Source organism: Sciurus vulgaris (genome assembly GCF_902686455.1).
Source record: "Sciurus vulgaris genome assembly, chromosome: 15".
NCBI classification, from domain to species: Eukaryota; Metazoa; Chordata; class Mammalia; order Rodentia; family Sciuridae; genus Sciurus; species Sciurus vulgaris.
This window is the reverse complement of record NC_136476.1, coordinates 3,811,357-3,836,938: the sequence shown is the minus strand read 5'-3', so window position 1 is coordinate 3,836,938 and position 25,582 is coordinate 3,811,357. Positions and strand designations below refer to the sequence as shown.

Sequence of the window (25,582 nt, the reverse complement as noted above, 5' to 3'; positions counted from 1 at the left end):
GGGTGGGTAATGGGATTGTGACTTTATAAAAAGAGAAGATACCTGAACCAGGTTGTCTATTTTGCCTTGGGACAGTGTAATTTAGGTTAGGCATATAATTGGAACCAACCCTGCAGAACTTACTATGTAGAGTATAAGCTCTACAGGGACTGAAATTTGGTCTGTGTTGTTCAGGGCTGAGTCCTTGGATCTTAGAACAATGTCCTTGGTTCCCAGCACATTGTAAGACTCTGTATATGTTGGATGAATGAATGCGAGAGACATTTTCTCATGCTACACTCCCAAGAGAGCTTTTAAGAGTTCAAAAGGTAGAAAGATGCTATTGATTTGTCCTGGAGTCATGAACTTTACAATCTTAAAAAGCTTAAAATCTTGGATGCTTCTTTGCAGGTAGAACTTTGCTCCAGAGCCATAGGTTTGTGAGTTTCAGGGTTTACCTGGGGACTCTCTACATTCTCCTGGCCCTGGTGTACATCTTCTTTCCCTCTGTTGTAAACATGACCTTTTATGTGCTCATGTATGAAGATCAGATTCTTTTTTGGAGGAGGTAAATAATGCTGGTGTCTTAGTCTGTGTTCTGTTGCTATAACTGAATACCACAGAGTAAATAATTTATAAACAATGTTTATTTAGCTCACCATTCTTAAGTTCAAGATCAGGTGCATCTGGTGAGGTCATTCTTGCTGATGGGTACTCTGAAAGTCTCAAGGGGTCACAGGGTATCACATGGTTAGAGAGATAGAAGTCCTAGCTCAAGTCTCTCCTCCTATAAAGCTACAATCCCATTGGATTGGGTCCCATCCTTATGACCTCATTTAACCTCAATTACCTTGCAAAGGCCCCACCTCCATGTCCCATAATTGGATTAAGTTTCCTCCCTCTTAATACCTCAGAGTGGGGATTAAATTTCAATATAAGCTTTGGTGAGGTCATTCAAAACATAGCAAGTAGATAATGGTGGATAAGTGATACATGGATTCACACCAAATTTTGCCCATGTAGATGTGTATTTAAAATACTTTTATAATCAGTTTATGCCACTCTTCTCTGTGAGCTCAGTGAAGTCCCAACCCTCAGACTCTGAAGCTGTTCCCACTACATACTATGTGAGAGACTGAGGGGCACAGGTATAGTCATGTCCCATAAGTAGGGCTGGCTCACTTTACAGACAACTGGAGTTCTCAAACCAATGACTGATACGGAAGCCATTATGGAACAAGCCTCAGGTCTTCGAAGGGGAAGGGGGTCGCTGGATCCTCACTCTCTTTGCAAGGGTTGGGCTAGTCTCTTTTGCTGCTGATCCATTTCTCTTGAATATCAAGGTTAGACATGATCAGATATGTGCTTATAAAAATCTTGTTCTGGCTGCTGTGCTGGGAAGAAATTATAGAGAAATTAGGGGGCAGGAGAATAGACTACTTAGAGGTCACTGAAGTTTTCTCTGATTTGCATCACATTTATTAATATCACAATTTACAAATCCTTGTTTATTATTTCCCATTTTTATATCAAAAGGATATTCTTTGACCACCTACAACATGCCAGACACTGGGACAGATATTTCACAAATGCTATTGCATTTGAATTTCACAATGACAGGTCAACAGAATATATGCATTTATTTATATGTATATTCACTTTCAAAGAGGTTGCTGCAGTTTTTCCAGCAAGGAAGTTAGTGGTTTGGATGGTGGAGGTGGAGATGGTGAAAGAATAAGAGGTGAACTTGGGAAGAAGTTATTATCATCAAAATCTGGGGTTGGGAAGGAAGGCCACAAATGTGCACGTCACCCTTCATATCCAACCCACCCCACACAACAAAGACTCATTATTATTTGAAAATCAGATTCAAATAATTGGAGCATCTCATCACACCAAGACATTCTGTTTGAGAGGCATAGAAGGAAGGTGTGGAAGTAGACTACTTGAATTCAGTTCCTACCACCTACCTTTGTGGCCTGGGGATGCCTCAGTTGCAGGTATTTAATCCCTGGCAAGAGGATCTTTAAGCTCTGCTGGACTCACCTCACAGAAGGGTTGTGTGTGTGTGTGTGTGTGTGTGTGTGTGTGTGGCAAGGACACTTGGTCATTCAGGAGGATGCTCCAGGTACTGTAGGGCTCTTCTCCAGGGTCTGGGCTGACTTATCACAATGTGGTGCCTCAGTCCCTTGTTTTCTGTCTGTGAAAAGGTAGCAGAGCCTGCAGGGGGTAGCAGGCACAGGGTACTTCATACAGACCATGCTCCTGGGAGGCTGCAGGAAGGAAGAACAGGACACAGCTCAGGTTTTTTGGGAAAGAGGGTTCTAGAATGCCAGAGGTCTGCAGGCCTCCATGTGTACATTTTGGAGGAAGTGTTCCTATGTTTGGATAAGTTTAAAAATGGTGACTGCAGTCCCGGGACATGCAGATTTGGAGAAGTTTGTTATGCAGAGACATTGCCACTATCAAGAAAGGGCCCACTTATCCTGGCAGGGTGGGCACAGGGTTTGCAGACCAAGCCCAGTCTACCTGCCACTGGCCATCTTGAAGTCTACTTTACCCTCCTTTCAAGTGTCTTGGAGGATTTTTTTTCTTAATGGTGGAAACCGGAGCAATGGGTAGGAGGAGGCAGTGGAACTTGGGAGAAAGGTGGTGGGGAAGCAGGGTGAAGCTGGGTGGGGCTGGAGGTGTGAGTGGAAGCTGGAGGAAGCCCTTGCAAATGCTGAGAGTGCGACTGGATGGACAGCTCTCTGGATTGCTGGAGGGTAGTTCCTTTCTTGACGCAAACCAGGCAGCTGGTAAAACACATCTCTAGGTGCCTTCTGGAAGCATACCAAGCACCTGTATCTCAGCTAGATTTGCTTAGCGGCTCAGCTACCGCTAAATCTCTTTACAGGTGGAAAGAATGACTGTGACCTAGAATTGTGGAGTGGCTCCCCTGCACCTTGGGTTCACTTGTAGGCCTTGGGGACTCTTCTGCTCACTATATGCAAGCATCTGTAATTTCCAGGATAGATGGATCTTTATATCCACTATAGAGGCTTGTGAATATACTTGCATCTTTCCAGAAGTAAATTGCTTAGGAAAGATGGTCTCAGCCAGCTGTGCAGAGTCTTGTTGCTCAACATCAGGCATGGATCTGTGGGTGGGAAGGCAGCCTGGGGTCAGGCCCAGCTGTGGAGGAAATGACCTTACAGCTGCAGGACAATGGCTAAGAGATGAATGAGAGCCAAAGACCAGGGTAGATGAAAGAGTTTCTGCTGAAAACAATGTCATGAGGGTGTGGCTGGTTTCTGTATTACAAATGATGTTGCAAATCTGTGGGTGCTGATTCATGCATAGTTAATGTTGAATATTATGCATGTGGGAGGGGCTTTTGGGAAATTGGTTGCATTCTAATGTCCTCTTGCCCAAACTCCTTATTTTACCAGTTAGGATCCTGAGGCTTAGAAAGATTAGTCTGATGTCCTGAAGTTTCACAGTTGGGAAAGCTACTGAATGAAAATGGGGCTCTCAGCCTGTACCCCAGCAGATGGAGTAGAGAAACAAGAAAGGGGACCATCCTTGGCAGACACTGGGGTTCTCTGGGCCTTATTTTCCCCATCACATTTAAATAAAGGGATTGTGCTAGAGTTTTATCTGTCAGATACTAATTCTGACATTTCACAATCCCAGAATGCTTTCCATTTTCTATTTTTCTAAAACAAAATTATTTGATTCCTTAAAATCAAATCTTGTCAACTTTCATTTGCACAACATTGAAAAACGAAAAGAACAATTCCTTGACTAATTTCAAACTGATCATTATTGTAATAAAGAAAAAAGTTAAAACTTGCAATGCATCCAATTAATTATGTAAACTATCAGTTAAGGAAGAACCAGCTAATATTTTATTTTCTTTCCTTATGAAGAAAAAATTTAAATATTTTGCCTGGTAATCTTCACGTTTTCATTCTGCTAAAAGCAGTGTAAAGTGTGGCACATGTAGTTCCCCTAAATAAGTATAAAATATACCTTATACGAACTAATAATACTTAGAGCAAAACACATAATCAATACATTTTAGAAAGAAATTTCAAATGCATGGCAGTCCCTAAGCTAATTAGGGCATGTTAATTAGTTTTTACCTTGTCTTATTTTTTAAAAAAAAATTTTTAGCATATACCACCCCCACCTTTTTTTTTTTTTTTTTTTGGTATTAGGGATTTAACCCAGGGATGCTTTACCTGTGAGCTGCCTCCCCAGCCCTTTTTTTTATTTATTGTTTATTTTGAGGGAGGGTCTCATTAAGTTGCCCAGACTGGCCTAGAATTTATGATCCTCCAGCCTCAGCCTGCAGAGTAGCTCGGATTACATGTATGCACTGCTCTGCCTGGCCTTTGTTTTGTCTTCTATGACATGGATTCATTATTATACATGGCATATTTCTTATAACTTAATCCAATTGCAAAGATCTCCAGAGGAAATTCCATTGCTTCTTTTGGGCCACCCACTTCAAGGTTGTAACCATTTTGCCCACTGGGTTTCTTTGAGTCCGTTTAACCCTAAATTTCTCACTTGGTAGGAACATTTGGGCACTGTGGCCAGCTGAGGCTAATTTGGACATGGCTCACATCACTGGCTGATGCTCAGGACTGGCTGCTTAGAACTTGGAGTTGCCAAATTTAGTCTTCAGGTCTTGGTGCTGTTGATCAACCCAGACTTGTGGTAAGGCACTAAGGGATGGAGTGGGGGAGCCATCGCTGAGCACTTGGAAAAAGTCCTGTAGGACAAGGAAAAGGGGGTGGGATGCTAATGAGATGGCAGACACTCAGGGGGAGACCCCTAATTAAGTATTCATCAGAATCCAGGACCTATTTGGACCTTATGAATTTTGTACCATGTGAATATATTTCTATTTAAATAAATAAAATAGTTTTAGGAAAAAGAAGGGAAGGCTTCTCCCACCTTCTCTATCACTCCAAGTCTATCTTTCACTCAGGTGAGGCAGGTGCTACGGAAGGGAGAGGCAGCCTGCGATGACTCAGAATTGCCACTGGGTGGCAGTGTTTCACCTTGCTTGGTTCGCGGCAGCCCCCTCCCCCGTTCTGTTTTAATGAATTTCTGGGCCCCTCCCTCAAGATTCAATATATGGGCTTCAAGTGAAAATGTGAATAGGATCCTGAGTGGAAAATATGGTCGTAACAGATATCTTCTGACTCCTCTTGTCTTCTTTCCTATTAGAACATCCCCCATTAAGAGCTGCTTAGGGGCCGGAAGGGGGTAACATTGCCAAGGCGGAATCTCAGGGAGAAGCTGGGCTCACTGGGGCTCAACAGGATGTGATGGGAAGAGCCAGGTCAGACTGGGGTGCCGCGGAATGGTATGGGACCCCGAGAACCTAAGCAAGTGCCCTCGCCCAGATGGAGACCGGGGCGTTTCTTAGAGCAACTGGAGTCCCAGGGCTCATTCTTTCTGAGGGCTCTCCCTCTGGGAGAGCAACTTTCCCCACACAAGGCAAAGGGCAAGACTGTGCAAAGTAAGCTGAGCGGCGGGGATGTTAACCTTGGGTAGGTTATAGGACCTCTTTGTGTGGATCCACTTCAAAAAGTTCCAGGGTGCCCAATCTGGGACTTCTGAATCATCAGAGAATAGAATTAAATACAGTTTGCAGGGTTCTGCTAATGCTGAGTTTGTTCTGTGAGTCTGGGTTATAGTCCAGGAATCCCACAGAATGCTCGAAAGTTTGGGATCTAGTGATTGAAGATACTATTTTTGATTCCTTTCAGTGAGAAAATTTTGTGATTTTTGTATTATGTGATAACTTTTTGTGAAGTACACAGTCCTGGAATCCACTCCTTTAAGATGCTGAGCTGTGTATCTACGTTCATTTCCTCAAGATGTCGCTGGACCTTCTTGGAAGCAGATTCTGTGCCTGGGAAGGCCTGTCCTGACTCTGTGCAGGCTTTACCACAGATTCGGTGTGATGGAGAGGCCCAGTGATGGAGAGGCCCAGTGATGGTGGATGACTTTCACCTCATGATCATGGGGTGTGTCAAGTTTAAACTTTAAACTCCTTTTCTTATGAAAAATCTGTAAACATGTACAAAATTAAGGGGCATAGTATAAAAAGCTCTTGTTTATCCACTACCTGGGCTCAAGGTTTTGTTATAGTGTTTTCATGGAATCATATTTTCCTCTTGTATTTGCCTTTGCTGAAATATTTTCAAGTGAAATCCAGGATTCTAGTAAAATTTCCCACATATTGTTAATTTTCTTCATAATTTTGGTGCCATTTTCAGAGTTTATTAATAACCTCTTGGTACATGTTGAGTATCCCTAATATGGAAGTCCAAAACCTGAAATGGTCCAAATCTGGACCTTTAGTGTCACAAGTGGAAAATTCCATACCTTGAAACTTTGTTTCATGCACAAAATTATAAAAAATATTGCATAAGGGTTGGGCCATATAGCTCAGTGGTAGAGCAAGTGCATGTGTGATGTTTTGGGGGTCAATCTCCAGTACTACCCCCCACCAAAAAAAGTATAAAATTACTTTTATGCTCTAAGATATATATGTATAAGATATACATGAAGCATAAGTGAATTTTACACTTAGAATTGGGTCTCATCTCCTAGGTGTCTCAATATGTATATGCAAATATTCCAAAATCCTAAATCTGGAAAATTTTTGGTCCCAAGCATTGAAATTAATCCTTTAAATGAATACAAAGGATGTTCCACCAGTCATCTAATTCTGTCTCAAACTCAGATTTTTCCAGAATTATTTCCAAAACATCTTTTTACTTTTAGTTTTGAGGTCTAGACTTTTGATGTTATCTCCTAATATCTCCAACACATGCAGTTGCAGATGGACCTTGATAGGACCGGACATTTAAAATAGCACATTTTGTTTTAAAGCCCCAAACACAACGTTTTACAGAAAAGTGAAACAGAGATTCTCACAGATTCCAAATTGGAGGGACCATTCAGCAACCCCTATCCCTAATTTTAAGGACTGCTGTACATTTCAGGGTTTTCTCAAACTCTGCTGTGGTCACCAGGGGAGACTGGACTTAGAATAAAGGCTTGTTAGCTCTAGATGTGTCCTGAATTATTTAATTTCTCCAAGGCCAGGACATTCTCACATTGAAAGGTAGATCTTTCTAGGCCAGGACATTCTAGCATCGAAAGATGTTCTGTTAACGGATTTCCAGTGAACAATCTCTGTAGCCTGACTCTCCATCTATGTTATAAGCTGCTGGTGTCCACAGCATGCAAACAGCCTTGGCTGGAGGCAGCTGGAAACATCCCTGTGAATACTTCAGCTGATGGGTAGGCCAACCCACAGTCCTGTTTTTCCTTAAACCTACCCATGCCAGTTCTCCTTTTAATATAATCATATAATTTAATCAAACTGTAAATCGGTGAAACATGAATGCCAAAAGAAATGAAATTGTTTCTACCTTCTCTAAACTTGTTGAATGTAATATAAAGACTTGAAGCATGTGAACTGATTAAAAAAACCTGGTTTATGAATTAGGACATGACTATAAAGACCTGGGAAAAATGAGAAAAACCTGGTGAAAGTTTCCATTCAGATTCCTGTGTGGGGGAGGAAACCGGAAATCATGGCCAATGCAAAGAGGTAGAATTTCTGAAAGACACACCATGTGGATGCCAATTAGCAGATCTATCCTTACATGAAAGACTTGGTTCAACATCAAGAGTAGGGAAAGAACATTCAGATGTATGAAATTAAAATTAATATGTAAGGTATGTATGTACCATCTTTTATGATTCCCTATTTCAACTTTCTTCCCGTTAGCCTCCCACATACAGGTACAGGTAGTGTGGGTTATAAGGATTACTAGCTTGGTTATTAGCAGGCATTGGGTAAATTTCATCTCTTCTTTCTTCTTTCAGTGATGAGAAACCACAACTTCCTAAGACAGCTGTTTGCATTTCTCAACAGCTCTAGAATTTTAGAAAACCCCTTTAAAGCAGATGGTAATTTATGTTGGGCCAAGATTTGTCTTTTGGGTGTACACAGAACCAAGGGCAGCTTTGCACACAGGAGGACAGTCATCACATCCATTGTGAGTTCCTCTCTCTTGATAACAACTGGTTTTTTTTTTGGTCACATTTTCAGGATTTCTTACTTCTTTAGTCATTCCTTTCTGGGCTTGCTCCATATGACCTCTGTGAGACTCCAGTGACTGTGGCACTGGAGAACCATCTTTACTCTGCTCCTATTGTAGATACTCCCTTTGGTTGAGCTGTGTCAAATGTTGCTAACTCAGGCCTTGCTGCCAACCTCAGCTTTCCAGGCCTTTCCTGGGGGCTGCTGCTGAGCCAGGCATCCTCTATCCTGAAATTTGACATTTGACTTTTTTTTTTTTTTTCAGCCTGTATGTGGGAGGGAATTCATGTGCATTGCATTTCATCTTGGTTTGAGCCCAGTTTTCTAGATTTGTGTTCCTTCTGTTTGCTATCTTAATGGAGTCATCCAGCATATTAACAATTTCTCCCAGTGAGATGTTGTTGACTAATTTGGTAAGCAGACCTTTGTAGTCTTTCCTCAAGCTGTTGGTGTATAGGACCAGGCATCACTTAATGATGAGGACACATTCTGAGAAATGTGTCAATAGGCAATTTCATTGTTCGAACAGCATAGAGTGTATTTACACAAGCCCAGATGGCTGCAATGTCACTCTGTGATGTAATTTTGGATTGCTGTCATATATGTGGTCTGTCATTGACTAGAAAAGTTGTTATGGGGCATGGCTGCATATTAGGCAGAAATGGATCGGGTCATAGCTGTGTGACATGTTATAAGGTCTTGCTCCATGTCCTAATTCATTTAATATTTAATTAAACAATTATTTATTTACTTGTATGTGCTCAGCATTGTTCTGAGCAATGCTGGAAATACTGTAGTAGACAAAGCAAAAATTCCACCCTTATGAAGCTTATGTTTTAGTGGACATCATTTTGGCTAAAAGATCATGCCGCATGTCCCATATGCCTTTGTCCTGATTTGATTCATCTCAGATTTTTTCGAGAGGACAGCTAACTGAGCACAGATCATGTGTTGAACCCTGGTCTTCATGTCTGTAATAATGGTGAACTGATCCAGAACACTGGCTTAGGTCTTCACCCACGAGATTGGCAAAAAGCTCATGTCATAGTCCTGGAGTCAGTTCATTCTCCCTTAAAGATTATCCATGTACCTCTTGAAACATTTTCAGTGTAAAAGGAAATTTCTCAAAACTTCCATTTTCAAGCAGGGACTCCCCCCCACCCCCCTTTCCAAAAATCTTAGTGCAGCTGTTGTCTTTTGCCACTTGGGGGCGCCGCTGAGCACAGTCTCTATCTATTAAATCCCGTGTTCTATGCCCCGGAGGCCAGTAGGGGAGGGGGGGCTTTAAATGAAGGTGATTCTTCTCGCTTTGTGCCTCAATCCGTTCAGGAGGCTCCTGGGTGGATTCCCTGGAGAAGCTCCTGGTTCTGTCATTGTACGCTGGGGCTGCGGGGTACCATCCCTTCTCTTTAGTTCTGGAATAATTTGGGCAGATAGGTAGAGAGTTTGAGATCAGGGTTGAGATCTTCCTTTGCATTCTTCAAAATCTAAAAAGATTTATTGCACTCCCTTCTCGAGGTAGTGTTAAGTGATTAAAGTCTTCCCAATTATTTTTTTGTCTAAAGTAATAATCTGATTACTTCCTAAGGAGGGTGTCAGGTGATGAAGTGCCACTTTTTGGGGTGCTGCTGACCACTGACTACTCCCCATCCATGTAGTATGGGTGGGTTGTTAGTGCAATGGGGATGGTAGAGATGGTGGTGAGGATGATATTTCAAACTGTAATGTATGAGTTGCCATTTCTTAGGGGCCACTAAGGAACTTCTGGGCATCTTTAAATATCAGTGAAAAAAAAAAAAAAAAAAAAAAAAAGAAGTATTCCATCCATTACTTTGACACACATTATTTCATTTGATTCCCAGTATAGCCTTGCAGGGGAGCATCATTTTAGCCATTTCACAGATGAGGAAACAGGCTCAGAAGTGACAGGACCTCATTGCAAGTGAGTTTGAAGCTAGGAAGGCTGGCTCTGAAGTCAGATGGAGTCCACCACACAGCGCTTCTCCATCTTGCTCCCAGGCTCTGTGTTGACCCAGACCTCCCCACAGCATTGTTCAGAGAGATTGCTGGAGAGCTTGGGGTCTTATCAAGTTTCTCACGAGCTGAGAGCTTTTGAAATGACTTGCCCTTCCCATTGAACTGCTGATTTTATTCCTGAAGTAGTACATCTCATTAATCTAGTTACATAAGGCGAGTGGAAGCATGGTAATATGTCAGAGTTATGAGAGACGACGGAGTTGAGGACTGATGTTCAGGGAATTTATAAGACAAATGCGTAGTGAAAGAACCTGCTCTTCTCATTCCTAGTTCAAACTCGTTGATGATTTTTTGCTTAGAGTTCTGTGCCATTCTTAGAATAATGAAAATTATTGAAGTGCTAAAATGCATAAGACTCCTGGTTCTTGCCAAGATAGAGTAACAGGTTTATTTTTATGCCATTAACAGTGATCAAACTCAGCAAAATATTTGAGCAACTTTTATTAGGCATTGGACAGTGGACATCACTAACTGTGATTCCTCTTCTTTTTTTTAGTACTGGGGATTCAGGGCCTATTTCATGCTAGGTAAGTGCTCTATGACTGAGCTATATTACCAGCCCTCCCCTTTTTTGAATTTTCTGATTTATTTTTAATTAATTTTCAATGTGTCATATTTTAAACACATTTTGTTTATAAACATATGCAATACTATTGCCAATAATCCCCAGCCCTTTTAAAAATTTTATTTTGAGATAGGATCTTGCTAAGTTTCCCAGGTTGTCTTTGAACTTGCAATCCTCCTACCTCAGAGATTACAGGCATGCACCCCGAGCTCAGTCTGGCTGCAATTGCTTCTTGAGAGGAGGAAGGCATACAAGGCAAGTTTCCTTTCATACTGCCTATTTGTTCAAGGCATTTTCCAAATGGTAGGGAAGCACATCTCAAGCAAAAGTGGCAGTCTTGCTGAGTGGGGTAAATGAAGACAGAAGTTAGAGGATGCTAAGGCTGCTGGGACTCGTAGGTTTGAGTATCAGAGAGAAGGCAGTTGAAAATGAATAATACCAGAAATCTGTTTAGGAATTTCCTTCCAGTCCTTGGCAATTCTTTAGTTGAAGAAGCACTGAGTGAGACTCTGAAAGTTCTAGCTGAGAGCATTTTAGGGATCTATGAGATGAACAGTGGTTTTAGAAGTTATATCTTTTTCTTCTTTTGCGGTACTGGGAATGAACCCAGCTCTATCACTGAACCCTTTTTATTTCTTATTAGGTTGCTGAAACTGGCCTTGAACTTGTGATCCTCCTGCCTCAGACTCCCAAATTGCTGGGATTACAGGTGTGTTCCACTGTGCCCAGTTTAAAAATTACATCTGTTAGAGATATCTCGGAATTCTAATGCAGCTAAAGGAGAGCTGGACGTTATTTGAGACCCCAGGAAGACTAGCCATAGGAGGAAGGACAGTATCCCAGGGATTAGAGACATGCTGTAGTATTGAGAGCAAAGGTGACTAGGTCTGCCTTAAAGTCAACATCCAAGACTCAACAGGATCAAGATGACATGTTAATAACTGCTTATCAGAAGAAAATGATGCTTCTTTTAGAGGAAGTCAACTCCAGAATCTCTGCAATAAATCACTTTCCAAAAGTCTCCTCTTTTAATACCATCATTGGGCATTAGGTTCCAGTATATGAGTTTTGGAAAGGCACATATATTTATACCAAACTAGCACATATTCAGACACGTGAAGAATCAAATTAAATATGCAGATCTTCCTTTGAAGACTTTGATTTGAGACTCTGAAGACTCCCCACATTGACTTTTTTTCTTTGGAACATTTGAGCTCGACTTCAGTGACTAATGGAACACAGAATGTCCAAGCTTTAGTGGTGAGATTGAATTTCTAACCTAGATTCTTAAATTGGTTGTTTTTGAATTATTCTCCACGTCTTGACTGGACTTCCCTGACCCTTGGTAGAAAAACGTGACTCCATATAGAAAGACTGGCCTTCCTAACTGGACTTCAGTATTTTGTGGCTCAACTGAGAGATGCCATTTTGAAATATGTCTTAGGGTTCCTTCTTTTCTTTGAAAGATTTTCATGTGACCCGTCCCCCTTCTCCCACAAGGGATTTTGTGGTATTGGGATGGGTGACGGGAGCAACTCAGGTCGTGAATATTATGGGTATTTGAGAGAGTATCCTAGATTTTGCTAAACAACTTGATGACTGGTAATAAAATAGGGACCGACTGTAGTATTTGAGCAAAATTTGTAAAATCTTCAGAAGAAACATCTTTTAGCTTTTCAACTCATGACAAGAACCTAAGCATTTTTCATAGACAACTTCCACCTGTGTTGCATGTTCAACTAATTTAATTTTTGCCTGTTAACAACTGATCTGTAAACCTTTTGATTATATAAAAAACCAGATGAGGTATGAAGAAAAATCATTGGTAGCCTTCTGCTTTTAGCTGTAGTTAGTGGACCAGTTAGCATTTTTAGTAGAAACAGACATAAGGATAGTTTTTTTTTCCCCTTAAAAAATAAAGTTGCTCTCTAATCAGAAAGGAAGCAGAAGGTTTCTGTTGGTAATCTTTTTATTCTGATGACTATTGGACTTGGGGAGATTTACTGTTCTTGGAATAAGCACATTTATTTAATGAGGGAATAAAATCAACATTATTAATTATTTTAAGACAGGAAACATCTTGAATCATGAAATCTCTTAATTCCTGGGTCTTAATCTTTCTCCTGTTTCTAATGGCTGATGGCTCCTCCTGTAGATTTATGCTTCTGTGCCCTTGGAATGCTCTGTAGTTAATTAATAATTTATCGTTGGGTGAAGTGATATGCAGAATAGGGGCAGGTGTTCATTCCATGATTTGGCTGCTAACATGGTCAGGGAGGTTTTCTTGGTGGAAAAGCTGAAAACTGAGGCCCAGAGGCTAGAGGGCAGAGGCTCCAAGTGGAAGTCACATACAGCCTGCATCTTTTTCATTTCCTCATGCGCAGTTTGACAAGGCGTCTCATACATGGATGAGATGAAATTTCCCAGACTCTGACTCTCCTTTGGATTGCATAGACTCCACAACATTTAATAATTTGAATCCTTGAGACAAAGCTTTTACTTGGGCCTAGGAAAATTAGCATGCAGTTGAGAAATAGATTTTAAACACATGAGCAGTACTCATTAGCTTTTCTTTTCTTCTGATTTTGGGTCACATCCATTTTAGTTTCAGTAAATGAGGAATTTTTAATGAGTTATGTGATATTTGCTGAAGGTTGTAATTTTGGCAGATGCTAAATAGAAACAAGTTTTTTCTTCTCTCCTGCCTTCCCTCCCCATCATCTTATTTGAACAGCATTCTCAAATGGTTTGCCAGCAACACAACTGGCTTCTTGAGATGGGCACCTGACTAACAGGCAGAGATTTCCAGGACGCCCAGCTCTCTTTGTTTTGAGCTTTCTCCAGAGAAACACCAGCTTTTCAGAAAGCAGAGTACTGTTCTCAGTGAGGGTTTTTTCTCCAAGGGAAACAAAGCTTGAGGTGAGCTAGGAAGTCATTTGACCTACTTCCTGTCTCTAGCAAACTAATACCATGACATATAAGTGTGTGGGGGATGATTTTTTTTTTACATATAAAAATAACTTGCTTTATTAAAATTATAATGCTCACTAAAAAAGGATATGCAAATATGACAGATAACAAAGAAAAAGTAAAACACAAAAACCCAATGCTCCCATCCCTCAGATTCCACCATCTATGTGCAGGGATCAGCAAACTTTGCTGTAAATGTATGGGTAGTAAATATTTTAACCTCTGTAGGCCTTTGTCACAGCAACTCTGTAGTTGTAGCAGGAAAGCAGCCTTGGATAATATGTAAAGAAATAGGTGTGGCTGTGTCACAATAAAACTTTATTTAGGGCCAGATTTGGCCTGCGAGCAGCTTGCCAGTCCCCATGTAAAGTAACCCTTATTTACTTCTGGTGAACATAATTTCCAAATCTTCTCTTTTTCCTTCCCACTTCTTTGCAGATATAGTCATAGAGAAAAAAGGGAAATAATTTTATAGAAATGAAAGCACTTTTATAAAAATGAAAGCTATATTTAGAAATATTTGAAATTCAACTTTACTTGAATTTGACAGAAGAAAAAGAACTGAACTGGGGACTGTGGGAGCTTCCGGGATTCAGGCCCATTTCTTCACCACTAGTGATTAAAGTTCCTAAAATATTCCTCAGAAATAAAGGGAAAAAGCATGATGAGAAGGTTGGGTAGCTCACTTTTTAAAAAAAATTTCAGTTTTCAATTTTGGATGGGACAATTGATTTCCTACTGTGACAAATGAGGAAATATGCATTCCTCCATTTCTTGTTGCTCTGAATCCTGATGACTCATTTGATTGTGTTTAAATTGTCAAGGCTGAATATTTATACTCTTCACTTTCCTTTTGCTGCTTCTCCTTCTCCTTCTTCTTCTTCTGGGGCACTTTACCACTAAGCTATATATCCTCAGCCCCCCCTTTTTATTATTTAATTTGAAATAGGATCTCACTAAGTTGCTAAGGATCTTGATAAGTTGCCCAGGCTGGCCTCAAACTTGCCATCCTCCTGCCTCAGCCTCTGGAGTACCGGGGATTATGGTTGTGCACTACTGCACCCCGTTACATTCTCTTCTGTAACCACAATGACTTAGGTTCTTTGATCTTAAATAGATGGGCTAATGCCCATCTCTAATAATTTTATCAAGGTTTCTCTATTCTCTTTATTAAAAAAGTCAAGCAGTACTTTATTTCCTAGTAACACGCCCCCTGCCCATCCCCCACCATGGGCCTTGTGCAGGCCAGGCAAGTGCTCTACCACCAAGCAACACACCCGTCCCCAGTAACTTTTGCATATGGATATTTTATTTCCTGATTTGATTTAAGCTTCATAAAAGACAAATTCCGCTTGTCTAGTCATAGGATTCCTATCAAGTGTTGAGTCATTTTAAAACTGATTGCTTCCCCACTGATCTTTTGCTTGACTGCATTTGTGGTCAAGGGTTCCACTTTCAATCCCCCATGCCATGTCTTCTGTTCTTTTCTGTTGGAACAGGTTCACCTTTGAATCCGTGTGGAGGCATGACTTGGCCGTGTGTATCAGGCTCCAGGAATCTCCTTTTCCCTAGGGACCTCGTCGGCACTGCCCCTTTGCCTCCTACCTCTGTGTCCTGCTTTTGGGAAGTCTGAGCACAGTTTCATTTCTATTCCTTAGGGGTATCATTTTGACTCCTAGATGCTCCCCATCAACTGTTGGAGTGTAGTGCAGTTGTTCTTTAGTAGTCGTCGGGTATTTGTTCCAGGGCCCCTGAGTATACAAAAATCCATGGATTCTAAAATTTCTTATATGTAATGGCCTACTATTTGCATATATCCTATCACATCATCCTACATACTTTAAATCATCTCTGGATTACTTCTAATACCTAAAGCAGTATAAATGCTCTGAAAATAGTTGTTATGATGTGTTGTTTAGGGAATAATGATGAGAAAAATGTACTCGTTCGGTATAGACTCTACCGTTGTGGGTCTAACTATATAACACATGATTCATAGTTGAATCCTCAGGCGTGGAATCCATGGATGTGGAGAGTCCATTGTGCAGTCTCAAGAACATATCACAGTGTTAATCATTATACATCAGTTTGTGCCGGCTATTCTTGAATCTTAAATGTTCCCCCAAAGCTCACATACTAAAGACTTGGTCACCAGCTGTTGGCGCACTGGGAGGTGGTGGAACCTTTAGGGGGCGGAGCCTAGTGGAAGGGAGTTTGGTCTTTGGGGGAGTGTCTCTGATGGTGATTTTGGGATCCTGTCCCCTCCTTTTTCTCTCTCTTTGTTTCTGGCTGCCTTGTAGAATGCAGATTCTTCTATTACATCCTCCTGCCTTGATATACTACCTCATGACAAGCCCAAAGGCAACTGGGCCAAGTGACTACAGACTGAATCCTGAGCCAAAATGAATCTTTCCTCCTTTTCAGATATCTTGTTATAGTGAAGGAAGAGCTCACCAACATAGTGCCCATTGTGCTTCATGGTTAGTTTTCTTTTGTGTTGTAGAAATTTTCTTCTTTACTGACTTTTTGTATTCTACTTACTGAGGTTTTCTCTTTCTTTCTTTCTTTCTTTCTTTCTTTCTTTCTTTCTTTCTTTCTTTCTTTCTTTCTAAGTCTTTGTTCCTGTATCATCTGCTCAATTGCTTTTATAGCTTTCATTTGCTCTCATGAACTTAAGGCTCTATTTTTTGTTGATATTTCGGTTTTGTTTTTATCTTTTTGTCATTCCTACTTAGTATTTCTGAAATGATGTTGCTTTGATCCCTATTTTGTTTCTATCACCATCCATTACTTATTCATTTTGACTTTGGATTATTATTTTATTAAATTCATATTCTTCTTAAATTCTTTAAGTGCGAGAGGCACTCATAGGGAATTAGTCTTCTGTTACTTTGATTGTATAATTTTTTCAATTGTGTTCTTTGCCTCTCCTCCATTTCTTTTTCCTTTTTCCCTTGATCTCTTTCTTCCTTTGTATTTTTTCCTGTGCTTTAGTGTTGGTCTAGCTGCCATGCCATTTCTTTTTATCTTTTTCCCCCCAACATGTTTTATTGGTGCATTATACTTGTACATAATGATGGGATTTGTGGTTCTATTTCTTTTTACCTTAATGAAGGTAAAAATGGCATGAATGATTCACACCAATATAATAGATTGTAATCAGTATAATACAGTATAAATGAATTCTCTCCAGGTTTCAACCTTACTTAAGCTCCTTTTGTCTTTCTGTGCAGTTTTATTTTTATGTGATCAGGGTTTGGGGTGCATGGCTGGAGTGGTGGAGGAGAGTTCTGCTGTGGATGTGCAAATCCTTTCTTGCAGCCTACTGTCCTATAGCAGGATAGCCTCTGCCTAGGGGAGTTATATTCCCAAGCAGGGTGGAAGCTGGGGGTTTTAGGAATTCCCTATTAAGCCTTACCTCTCCTGAGATCTCAATGTCTTGTAGTGGCAAATACAATTCTTCTCTTAAGAATTTCCTCCCTAACTTTTCCTGGGCTGCATAGACCTTACCACATACTTCTCTTGAAATTAGCAGGTGTAAGTGAGGAGTTAAGAACTATGTCTACTCACTTTCTTTCTGTCATATCCTTCTAAAAAGTGGGAATTAAGTTATGAGTCTGTAATTGTTGTGTGAAAACACAACTTCAATCTCAGTGATTCCCCCTCATTTCCCTCTACGTAATCTAAAGTTCCTCCAGGGAACCAAAATTCGGAATGAACAAGGAAATATCACAACAGACACGATTGAAATACAAAACATAATTAGAAGCTATTTTGAAAATCTATATTCTAACCAAATAGAAAATTTCCAAGACATCAACAGGTTTCTAGAGACATATGAATTGCCTAAATTGAACGAGGAGGACATACACAATTTAAATAGAACAATTTCAAGTAATGAAGTAGAAGAGGTCATCAAAAGCCTACCAACAAAGAAAAGTCCAGGACCAGATGGGTTCTCAGCCGAGTTCTACAAAATCTTTAAAGAAGAGCTCATTCCAATACTTCTCAAAGTATTCCATGAAATAGAAGAGGAGGGTACCCTCCCAAACTCATTCTATGAAACCAATATTACCCTGATACCCAAGCCAGACAGAGACAAATCGAGGAAAGAAAATTTCAGACCGATATCATTAATGAACATTGACACAAAAATTCTCAATAAAATTTTAGCAAATCGCATACAAAAATATATTAAAAAGATAGTGCACCACGATCAAGTGGGTTTTATCCCAGGGATGCAAGGTTGGTTCAACATCCAGAAATCAATAAATGTAATTCACCATATCAATAGACTTAAAGTCAAGAATCACATGATTATTTCAATAGATGCAGAAAAAGCATTTGATAAAATACAACACCCCTTCATGCTCAAAACACTAGAAAAAATAGGAATAGTGGGAACATTCCTTAACATTGTAAAGGCCATCTATGCTAAGCCCATGGCTAATATCATTCTAAACGGTGAAAAACTGAAAGCATTCCCCCTAAAAACTGGAACAAGGCAGGGATGCCCTCTTTCACCACTCCTATTCAATATCGTTCTTGAGACTCTAGCCAGAGCAATTAGACAGACCAAGGAAATTAAAGGAATACGAATAGGAAAAGAAGAACTCAAACTATCCCTATTTGCGGATGATATGATTATATACTTAGAGGAACCAGGAAATTCCACCAGAAAACTGTTAGAACTCATAAGTGAATTCAGTAAAGTGGCAGGTTACAAGATCAATGCTCATAAATCCAACGCATTTTTATACATAAGTGATGACTCCTCAGAAAGAGAAATTATGAAAACTACCCCATTCACGATAGCATCGAAAAAAATAAAATACTTGGGAATCAATCTCACAAAAGAGGTGAAAGACCTCTACAATGAGAACTACAGAACACTAAAGAAAGATATTAAAGAAAACCTTAGAAGATGGAAAGATCTCCCATGTTCTTGGATAGGCCGAATTAATATTGTCAAAATGACCATACTACCAAAAGTGCTATACAGATTCAATGCAATCCCAATTAAAATCCCAATGACGTACCTTACAGAAATAGAGCAAGCAATCATGAAATTCATCTGGAAGAATAAGAAACCCAGAATAGCTAAAGCAATCCTTTGCAGGAAAAATGAAGCAGGGGGTATCGCAATACCCGAACTTCAACTTTATTACAAAGCAATAGTAACAAAGACGGCATGGTACTGGTACCAAAATAGACAGGTAGATCAATGGTACAGAATAGAGGACACGGACACAAACCCAAATAAATACAACTTTCTAATACTAGACAAAGGCGCCAAAAATATGCAATGGAGAAAAGATAGCTTCTTCAACAAATGGTGCTGGGAGAATTGGAAATCCATATGCAACAGAATGAAACTAAACCCATATCTCTCACCCTGCACAAAACTCAACTCAAAATGGATTAAGGACCTTGGAATCAGACCAGAGACTCTGCAGATTATAGAAGAAAAAGTAGGTCCCGATCTTCAACATGTCGGTCTAGGACCAGACTTCCTCAACAGGACTCCCATAGCACAAGAAATAAAAGCAAGAATCAATAATTGGGATAGATTCAAACTAAAAAGCTTTCTCTCAGCAAAGGAAACTATCAGCAATGTGAAGAAAGAGCCTACAGAGTGGGAGAATATCTTTGCCAATCATACTTCAGATGGAGCACTAATCTCCAGAATCTATAAAGAACTCAAAAAACTCTACACCAAGAATACAAATAATCCAATCGACAAATGGGCTAAGGAAATGAACAGACACTTCACAGAAGAAGATGTACAAGCAATCAATAAACATATGGAAAAATGTTCAACATCTCTAGTAATAAGAGAAATGCAAATCAAAACCACCCTAAGATTCCATCTCACCCCAATTAGAATTAGAATGTTGCTTGTATCAAAAATACAAGCAACAGGTGTTGGCGAGGATGTGGGGAGAAAGGTACACTCATACATTGCTGGTGGGGCTGCAAATTAGTGCAGCCACTCTGGAAAGCAGTGTGGAGATTCCTTAGAAAACTTGGAATGGACCCTCCATTTGACCCAGCTATCCCACTCCTTGGCCTATACCCAAAGGACTTAAAATCAGCATACTACAGAGATACAGCCACATCAATGTTCATAGCTGCTCAATTCACAATAGCCAGACTATGGAACCAACCTAGATGTCCTTCAATTGATGAGTGGATAAAGAAACTGTGGTGTATATACACAATGGAATATTACTCAGCCATAAAGAATGACAAAATTATGGCATTTGCAGGCAAATGGATGAAATTGGAGAATATCATGCTAAGTGAGATAAGCCAATCTCAAAAAGCCAAAGGACGAATGATATTGCTAATAAGTGGAGGATGACACATAATGGGGGGGAGGGAAGGGTTAATGTTAGGGTTAGAGTTAGGGTTAGGGAGGGGGGCAAGTATGGAGGAAGAAAGTACTGTATAGAGGGTAAAGAGGGGTGGGAGGGGTGGGGGGAAGGGAAAAAATAACAGAATGAATCAAACAACATTACTGTATGTAAATTTATGATTACACAAATGGTATGCCTTTACGCCATGTACAAACAGAGAAACAACATGTATCCCATTTGTTTACAATAAAAAAAAAATAAAAAAAAAAATAAAGTTCCTCCAGGGGGTATGAAAAATGGTGGAATGAGACAGACTTCATTACCCTATGTACATGTATGATTACACGAATGGTATGAATCTACATCATGCCCAGCCATAGAAACGAAATGATGTACCACATTTGTGTACAATGAATCAAAACGCAGTCTGTAAAAATAAAAAAAATATTTAAAAAAATCTGTTTTTTTACAATAACAAATTTATTTACAATAATGAATATTAATTTTCATGCCTAAGAGTCTGCAGGAAAGCTGTGGTTTGTCTGGTCTAGGCTGAGCTCAACTGGACAAGGCTGGACTCCAGGTTTCCAGTCTGGTTTAGGGATGCTCCACGTCCTTACTCTGCAGTCCAGGATGGAAGGGAGCTGCTACCTGCTGGGATTACAACAACATAAGAGACCAAGTCAAGACATACAAACACATTTAAGAACCCATGTTTGCTTCATGTCTGGGACTACATTCTTTTGGTTCAAGCAAATTACATGGTCAACCCTAACCTGTGGGATGTACAGTAACAACATGTGGCAAAGGACAAGGATGTAAAATAGTTTACTTATTTAATTATTTATTTGGTGCTGGGAATTGAACCCAGAGCCTTGGGCATGCTAGGCAACCACCCTACCACTAAACTGTATCCCCAGCCTGAGCATGTAAACTTTCATAAGTGGGAGGCTATAAAGAATTGGGATAATTTTTCTAATTCAATTCAGAAGCTCTGTAAGTCTTTTGAAATTCTTCCATATCTTACAGTTGCTGAAACTTTTAGGGTAGGAACCACCTTTCCTTGGTTTGAATTTGGATAAAATTTTCTTTTGATTTTTAAACGTCTTTATTTTATTTTATTATAATTAGGGGATAAGTCAGTGCAGACCTATAATTCCAGTGACTTGGGAGGCCATGGCAGAAGGATTGCCAGTTCAAGGCCAGCCTGGCAATTTAGCAAGACTCTGTCTCAAAATAAAATATAAAAAGGACTGGAGGGTGTAGCTAGGTTGTAGAGCACCCTGGCTTCAATCTCTAGTATCAACAAAAGAAAAAGAATTTAGGGAATGATAATTACACATTACACATCTATAAACAGAAGTCCCTTTCAACTCTGAGTTTTAGGTACAGGAATTTCCTTATTACAAACCAAACCATCTTTCTCTGATTGGAATTCTAACTCAGTGCTTCTCCCTGGGGATGCTTGGTCCACAATATATCATTTTGGGTTTGACTTCTCCTATTTCCTCTGGATGTCTTCTCTGTTTGAGTATGGTATTTAAATGTTTAAAAATGAATACAAGGCACCTTCAGGGTGTAAATAAAGTAGAAGGTATTAAAAAGGGGATAAAGTGATAAATTTACTTTCACAATTTTTACTTACTAATGAGTCATTAGAAAGGTGATTCAGGATTCTGGGTGGACTTGGGTACATGAATGGACTTGCCAGCTGGTGAGTTCTACTGATGATCAGCACCTCCCTGGACTTTTCCACTGGGAGAACCTCAGGGTCTGGAGTTGGAATTATTGAAGGATCTGGTATGAGGGGACTGGAAGTGTATGGTATATACATACTTAAAATATACTGTGTTAAAGAAGCATATAGCATATTCATTGAGGGTCTAGTGCCTAGGTTTTGGAGATTCTAGTTCAAGAAGTGCAGAAAACTCTCTAAACTCCCACCAAAGATGGGAGATGGTATTACCCCAGTGTAAAAGAATGGAGGAAGGTTCTGTTACTTCAAATTTTAGACTTGACCAACTTTGCTATTTCTATAATCCTCTGGGATTTGGATCCTCAGACTGTCTATCAGGCATGGGCTTCTAAGGCAGGCATCTTTTGTTGATTTGACTTGTCCACTCTGAGCACTTGGTCTTGGTCTTGGTCTTGATCCTTTACAAGTGGTTCTACTCTGTTTACTTTTCATAAATGTGTCACTGTCTCTAATCTTATTTGTTCTGTGTTAGTTTTATAGTTCTTAAAAAATTACCTTAACAATTCCTTAAACTTCTTAAGCCCAGTGGGATTTCAGAAGAGAGCAGAGATAAATGCATTTACCCAGGCCACTATATTTCCTTTTATGTTTTACCTTCCTGTGCTTCTCTTTCATAGATTACCTTTGATCTCTTTTCTGTTTAATTGGTTCATAATCATCCCTCATAGTCCAGTTGAAATCTTCCTGTCCTTCACCCTCTACCTGCCTCATATTTGTGGAAGCTTTGATTAAGCACCATTTATGTGCTAGCTATGTGCTTGGCATTGAGGTTATACAGATGAAAAGATACACAGATTTTGTTCTTCAGTCCAGTTTACTGTCTGGGGTGGGGGGGTGACTGCCTAGTGAGTAGCATTTGCTAGACATCCAGATAGTAGAATTAATTCAGGTAAATTCAATACCTGGGAGCACACTAGTACTGCTTTGAACTGAATATCTGTGTTCCCTTCACCCCCCAATTCACAGGTTGAAACCCTAACTTCCAGTGTGATAGGGTTAGGAGGCAGGGAATTTGGGGAAGATGATTAGGTCATAAATGTGGAACCCAGATGCACTGGATTTGCATCTTTATAAAAATTAATTAGCCTATGTGCATGTATATTACAATGATTCCCACTTTTATATGCAATTACAATGTACCAATTAAAAAATAGGAGACAAGTAGAGTTGAGGAAAGGGGTCCGGAGGAGGGAGCAAGAATGAGAAAGGAGAAGTACTGGGGAACAAAATGGAGTAAATTATGTTATGTGTATGTATGAATGTGTCATAATGAGCCTTGCTATTGTGTATAATTATAAGGCACTAATAAAAACATAAAAAAGAGGTCTCATAGAGCTCATGCTTCCTACTGGGCAAGGACAAAATGAGCAAGTCCCTTCTATGAACCAGGAAGAAGGCCCTTTTCAGACTGTGACTGCTTTGGAAACCTGATCTTGGACTTCCCAGCCCCCTAAACTGTGAACAGTAACTTTCTATAGTTTAAGCCATCCCGTCTATGGCAGTTAATTACAGCAGATTGAACTGCCTAAGACAAGTGCCCGGAAGAGTGAGAAAGGCTTCCCGAGGGAGGCAGCCCTTGGGTGAACCAAAAGAGGTGTTTGAAGCAGAGGGACCAGCAGGAGTTAACAAGAAGGCGTGAGAGGAGCGCAGATCCCAACTCACTGAACTAGCTTGGCGTTACAGAACGCCAAAGTCATTTCCTTCCTTTGCACTCCATTGTCATTTTAATATTTATTGCTTTACCATTTTTTTTATGTGTGAAACCCAAATGTGGTCAAGTCCCCAGTCTCAGTTTTTAATATCCAAATACAGTCCTTCAACTATAATTTCTAAGATTTACAGATCCCTGAGGAAAAAGGGCCCTGTGTTCCCTGCCCCAACGTTGACCAGTCCTTTTCTTTTCCTGTGCCCTGGCGCTCTGCAGAGGATTGCTGTGTGTGATGAACTTTTATTGCAGGCGTGAGGGAAGAAACTCAGGAAGAAACAGGGAAGACAGCTCCATCTGTAAGCCAAGGCAAAGTCCTTCCTTTTTCCTGAGGCTTCTGTCTACAGTCATGTAGCTGGGGCTCATGCTCCCATAAATTTCCCCTTTTCTTTTCTTCCCTAAGTTCCCTAAACTTACTTCCTTTTGAGTTTCTAGGGGAAACCACCCAAATTCAGTTTCAATTTTCCTTGTTAAAATTAATTGCTTCTGTGTGGGTTCCTATAGGATTGTCTTCCTTAATTGAGCAATCTTTGCCTACCATCTTTCAAACTGTGGACCAAATAAACTCCATCAGATTGAGGAACTTGACTTATTTATATAACAAAGCATAATATTTCACTCATGGTAATTATTCAAATAAATCCCTCTACATGTTTTGCTGAGAGTTCAAGAGCTTTGCAAAAATATTATTGCATTTAACGTAAGGTGTTTCCTTCAGGTTGTTGCATGTCAGTTTGATTCTTAAGTTGCTCCTGATTCAAATTCTTCTAGTAAGTGACAAATGATGGAGGTAAATGCTGTATGACATCCACAACTTTATCTGTGCTTCCATTTCCTTAAGTAACAGGATGGGGGGTTAAGGATCTCTTCTGCCAACCCTCTCAAAGGTAGATCTGTAATGGGCAAAGAAACTCCACTTGTCAAGGGCCCTTGCAAAGGTCAAAGATCTCAGGTGGATGGGTTGGAGTTTTGGGTGCATGTGGGGCAGTGGTAAAGGGGTACTCATTGGCATGGATGCTCTTTTCCACAGGGGATTCAAATGCTATGGGACCTTCACTTCTTCCTCTTTCTCTGTGATAGTTTGTTCTTACTAATGACTACAGGGATTTCTAAAACTTCCCTCTGATAGTCATTGGTTGGTGGCACCAGGATTTAATATGGTCAGTTTTCACAAAGAATGTTTTAGTCAACTGGGGTTGACTGGTGGTTGTCCCTGTGAAGGACTTTAATGACAGTTTCTGGTTGTCAGTCCTGACAAATTACGTGGTGGATTGAGTAGTCTCATTAATAACATTTATTATTGTTGGGTTTTCTGATCAATAACCCATAATAATCCAAATCACATGGTAATCATTATTAATTGTAGGAATTCTTCTTTCTGATTACCAGACTTACGTATTTTGAATAAAATGTCTTTTTTAGAAATACAAACAGTTCTTTGATAAAATGTTTGGATCAAGCAGTAGGCAGTTTCTGGGTTATTTTATTTCTTTTCTATAAGATATACTTTAACTTCTGATCAGGGGTTTACATTTCTAAAATTTATAATTCCCCCCTGCCCAAAGTCTAAGAAAATACAACTTCAGCTTGCACAGCCACATGTGATGTAGATTTCTGAGAACTAGTTGGAGACATGCTAGGTGAATAGTCGTTCTTGTGGGAAGCCTCTCCATGTGAGGCCTGGTGCTAGTCTAACATCTGGCAGGAGATCCTTGGAAGTACTAGTTAGTTCCATTGTGTGCAGAGCAAAGCTCCAGAAAGCACCACCCTGACTTTGGTGAGGTTAGTCATGTTGGTAGGGCAGCCCTGGGCTGTGCCTGCTTCTCCTTCTGTTCTTTGGACTGAAAAAGTTGGTTTGGATTCCTCAGATGTGCTCAACTCCAGTGGGAGAAAATGGCTTCCGGATGAACTGGCATCCTTTTTAAACTGAGTGACATAAGTCTTCTCAAAGTTGCTTTACAATCAAGTAATGAGGCAATTTGTTCTAATAGTAAGTCAGCTTAAGTAGAAGAATGTTAAATTATAGCAATAGCTACAATTTAAGTAGCAATAGCTACTTAAAACTCCCCTTCCATAAAATATTATTATG

At 40.0% G+C, this 25,582-nt stretch overlaps 1 long non-coding RNA gene across 5 annotated transcripts in view; it reads left to right on the top strand.

Annotated features, from left to right (window-relative positions):
- The first annotated feature begins 1,944 nt into the window (after window positions 1-1,944).
- LOC306645058 overlaps window positions 1,945-25,582 on the top strand; it is a 137,815-nt gene continuing 114,177 nt past the window's right edge. For 4 of the 5 annotated variants that reach the window (XR_013759520.1, XR_013759522.1, XR_013759523.1 and 1 more), the window contains exons 1-2: window positions 1,945-2,107; window positions 11,347-11,963. This is a non-coding gene — a long non-coding RNA (uncharacterized lncRNA). The remainder of the gene's footprint in view (window positions 2,108-11,346; window positions 11,964-25,582) is intronic. The other variant, XR_013759521.1, reaches the window with a different exon arrangement.